This window comes from Tamandua tetradactyla, chromosome 2 (genome assembly GCF_023851605.1).
Source record: "Tamandua tetradactyla isolate mTamTet1 chromosome 2, mTamTet1.pri, whole genome shotgun sequence".
NCBI classification, from domain to species: domain Eukaryota; kingdom Metazoa; phylum Chordata; class Mammalia; order Pilosa; family Myrmecophagidae; genus Tamandua; species Tamandua tetradactyla.
In genome coordinates, this window is record NC_135328.1 from 12,314,679 (window position 1) to 12,319,485 (window position 4,807).

At 41.2% G+C, this 4,807-nt stretch overlaps 1 pseudogene across 1 annotated transcript; it reads left to right on the plus strand.

The window, feature by feature from the left end:
• Window positions 1-2,194: 2,194 nt before the first annotated feature.
• LOC143659026 (zinc finger protein 639 pseudogene) lies at window positions 2,195-4,214 on the plus strand (annotated as a pseudogene). The gene is made up of 2 exons (XR_013163408.1): window positions 2,195-2,298; window positions 2,647-4,214. The product of XR_013163408.1 is annotated as a zinc finger protein 639 pseudogene (transcript).
• The last annotated feature ends 593 nt before the right edge of the window (window positions 4,215-4,807 follow it).

Here is a 4,807-nt window from a genome sequence, read left to right on the forward strand (position 1 = left end):
GCTGGTGCTTAAATGAGAGAGAGCAATGTAGCACAGCCTAGCAGCTTGGCATTCCTCATCTCAGCACTAGCAGCTCAGCCCAGGCCTTTGGAGATGCAGAAAGAAGTCACCCTGGGGAAAGTTGTTGGAACCCAGGGGCCTGGAGAGAAGACCAGCAGAGACCATCTGTGCCTTCCACGTAAGAAAGAACCTCAGTGGAAAGTTAGCTGCCTTTCCTCTGAAGAAACAACAAAATAAATCCCCTTTTATTAAAAGCCAATCCATCTCTGGTGTGTTACATTCCAGCAGCTAGCAAACTAGAACATATGTAATGCTCTCAAAAGGACCAGTGTAGGTATGCCACTACTTGAATGAAATAAGTCAAGAATAAGCCATGTTGTGCTGGAGAACCCCTTGGGAGTCATTTTATAAAGAACCGAAGGCAAGTACAGTGGCAGCAGTTGCTAAAGTAACGAATAATAGATGGAGAATGCAACAGAGAGTCTGGAAATCAGGGAAGGAAGAGGCTATGGAAGGTTATACATGAGGGAATAGCTTTAGTAAAGCTCCTCTCTATGACAGGTAATTGGGAAATCCAAATATATGTTCAAGGATAGGCGCATACTCAGAAAAGGCCTGAGAAGATCCTATGCTTTTATCTCTGGCTGATGTTTAGGTTCTGCACAATCAAGAAGTGGAAGATAAGTAGAGTTGTACAGAGCTTGACTAAGCATTCAAGAAGTGCTCCAAGACAGAGCAAGGAATGGAATGGTATGCTTTTTTGTTACAAGCATTTAATCAAATCTCTGTCAAATCACTAGCTAACCACAGCATTAATTGGATTAAGACTTTAGTGACTACATATACCAAAGACTACATTTTATACAAAAAGCTAGAAAAGTCAGTAAACAAACAACTACATCCACAACAAGCAGAAAAAACAAACCCTGAAGAGAGGAGATAAAGTATTTCCAGAGATACCATGTTATACTATTCAAAACGTCCAGTGTTCAATTAAAATATTGCAAAGCATGAATAGACACAAGAAGTTACGTCACATTTTCAGGAAAAAAAGAAATGTATAAGAACTGTTCATGAGGAAACCCGCATATTGAGATTACTAGAAAAAGGTTTTATATCAATTGTGCTACATATATTCAAAAAGTGAAAGGACACCATGGACAAAGAACTAAAGGAAACTAGGAGAATGATGTCTCACAAAAATATGGTTATTAATAAAAACAAAGAGACTATAAGAGAAATAAGTACAAATTCTGGAATGGATAACCCATACTGATATGAAAAATCAATAAATGGGCTCAGCAGATTCCATCAACTAGAAGAAAAAAGTAATGAACTAAAAAAAATGGTCAATTGAGGTAATCCATTATGAGGAGCAGAAAGAAAAAAGGATGAAGAAAAGTGAACAGAACATTAGAGACTGTGGGACATTTCCAAGCATGAAAATGTATGCATAATGGGAGTTACAGACAAAAATGAGAGAGATAGAAAGGGACAGGAAGAATATTTGAAGAAATAGTTGACAAAATTTTCCCAAATATAATACAAAAATTTTCTATACCTCCAAGAAGTACAAGGAACTACAAATACAATCAAATAAAAAAGGTATATACTAATATACATTATAATCAAACTTTCAAAAGACTAAGACAGTGAATGAACATTATAAGTAGCAAGAATTTATTTTTGTCACCTAAAAGGGATCCTCAATTAATATTAACAGCCAATTTCTCTTCAGAAATTTTGGAGACCAGAAGGCACTTGGATGATATATTTAGAGAGAACTTAAAAAATAAAACTGTAAACAGAGAATTATATCTGACAGAACTATTCTTCAAATATGCAGAAATAAAGTTGACAACCTGCAAATTCGGAGAAAATATTTGGAAACCACATAACCAAAATAGTTTATTACCCAGAACATATAAATAAATTCTTCAACTCAACAAGATAAAAAAATGAATTAAAAAAAGACTTGAGAGAGCGTGGGGCGCGCGGGAGGGAGACGGGTCGCCCGGGAAGCACAGGCGACCGCCAAGGCCAGCGCGGTGCGGCCTGCCGGGGCGCTGGGCCGCGCACTCCTCCGCCCGTGCCGGGGCCGCTGGACCGCGGGGCTGCGCCTGGGCGGGCCCGGGACGGGGGAGCGCGAGGGAGGACGGGAGGGCGGGCCCGGGGCCGCCGGGCGTGCGGGCCGAAAACCTGCCGCCGTTTTAGGGCGGGATGGCGGAACCCTCAGCTCTCGCGACGACAGGGCCACACCTAATCCCGCCCTCGGCGCGCCTCGGCCTCCTGCTGCTGGTCAGCTTGGGCCTCTGGGGTCGTTCCCGGGACACCCCACCCCCACCCCGGGCCCACGGTCTGCGTACGCGGCGCGGGGATGCGGGTGGCGTGGTCCAGGCGTGCCCCGCGCCCCGCGCACCTTAGGGCCTCCCGCACGCCTTGGGTCCCCCAGCGCCTAGAACCGCACCCTGCGCACCCTAGGGCACCCCACACTCTGCGTCCCTCGCACCCTACTCGTGTCGGGCCCGGTGCGGGTCTCCAGCCGGTAGTCTAACCACTCGCCACGATGCCTAGCCCTTTTGGTTTTATTTTTTCAGTACAGCCTAGGCACACAAGTAATTTGAAGCGGATTTTCTCTTTACAAAGGGGTAAAAGTTGGTGCCTGACTGAAGGATATGCCCAACCAGCATTTCTTACCATCTGTGGAAATTTTCCTGTAATTCCTTTTTTCTTACTCCAGTATTAAGAATTAATACCAAATTAAAAAGATATGAATGAATATCCTAAAAAAAAGAAAAAGGAAGACTTTACACCCTTCTCGTTATTCAGATTCCTCTGGAATAAGCAGAATTGCAGATGGATTCAGTGGAATTTTTTCTGATCATTGTTATAGTGTCTGTTCTATGAGACAGCCAGACTTAAAATATTTTGACAACAAAGATGATGATTCTGATACGGAGGCATCAAATGACTTGCCAAAATTTACAGATGGAATCAAAGCCAGAAACAGAAATCAGAGCTACCTGGTTCCCAGTCCTGTTCTTAGAATTCTAGCCACAGAAAAATCTGCAGATATTGAAATATGTGATGAAGAGTGTGACTCTCCTGAATCAGTCAATCAACAAACTCAAGAGGAGAGTCCTGTAGAAGTTCATACTGCCGAAGATGTTCCGATTGTTGCAGAAGTGCATGCAATTTCTGAGGATTATGATATAGAGACAGAGAACAATTCTTCTGAGAGTCTCCAAGACCAGACTGATGAAGAACCACCAGCTAAACTTTGTAAAGTTCTTGACAAGAGTCAAGCTTTGAATGTGACTGCCCAGCAGAAATGGCCCTTACTGAGAGCTAATAGCAGCAGCCTCTATAAATGTGAACTGTGTGAGTTCAATAGCAAATATTTTTCTGATTTAAAGCAGCATATGATCCTGAAGCATAAGTGTACTGATTCAAATGTGTGTCGAGTGTGCAAGGAAAGTTTCTCTACCAACATGCTTCTGATTGAACATGCCAAACTGCATGAGGAGGATCCCTACATTTGTAAATACTGCGATTATAAGACAGTAATTTTTGAGAACCTTAGCCAGCACATTGCAGACACCCATTTCAGTGACCACCTGTACTGGTGTGAGCAGTGTGATGTACAGTTCTCCTCCAGCAGTGAGCTCTACCTGCACTTCCAAGAGCACAGCTGTGATGAGTAGTACTTGTGCCAGTTCTGCGAACATGAAACAAATGACCCAGAAGACTTGCACAGCCATGTGGTGAATGAGCATGCATGCAAATTAATAGAGCTGAGTGATAAGTATAACAATGAAGAACATGGACAGTACAGCCTCCTAAGCAAAATTACCTTTGACAAATGTAAAAACTTCTTTGTGTGTCAAGTGTGTGGTTTTCGGAGCAGACTTCATACAAATGTTAACAGGCATGTTGCTATTGAACATACTAAAATTTTCCCCCATGTTTGTGATGATTGTGGAAAAGGCTTTTCAAGTATGCTAGAATATTGCAAGCATTTAAATTCACATTTATCTGAAGGGATTTATTTATGTCAATACTGTGAATATTCAACCGGACAAATAGAAGATCTTAAGATTCATCTAGATTTCAAACATTCGGCCGATTTACCTCATAAATGTAGCAACTGTTTGATGAGGTTTGGAAATGAAAGGGAATTAATAAGTCACCTTCCAGTCCATGAAACAACTTGACCATTTTCTTCGTTTAACTTGCATTATGTCAATGTAGAATAATAAATTCAACTTTTTTGGAAAAAAAAAAAAAAGACTTGAATAGACATTTCTCCAAAGCAGATATACAAATGGCCAAAAAGCACATGAAAAGATTTTCAATGTCATTAGCCATCAGGAAAATGCAAATCCAAAATACAATGAGATTCCATTTTAAACCCAGTAGAATTATCACCAATAAAATAATGGAAAATTCCAAGTGCTGGAGAGGATGTGGAAAAATAGAAACACATATTATTGCTGGTTGGAATTTAAGATGGTGAAAAACAGTTTGGCATTTCTTCAGAATTTTAAGTATAGAAGTACCATATGACCTGGCAATCCCACTTTTTCCCAATTCAAGAGAATTAAAAGTAGGGTCTTGAATAGACATTTGCACACCAATGGTGATAGCAGCATTTCTCACAGTTGCCAAAGGACTGAACTAAACCATTTGCCCATCAACCTATGAATGGATAAACAAAATGGGGTCAGTGGAATATTATTCAGTTATAAAAAGCAATGGAGTACTGATACATGCAAAAACGTGGGTGAACGTTGAAGATATCAAGACA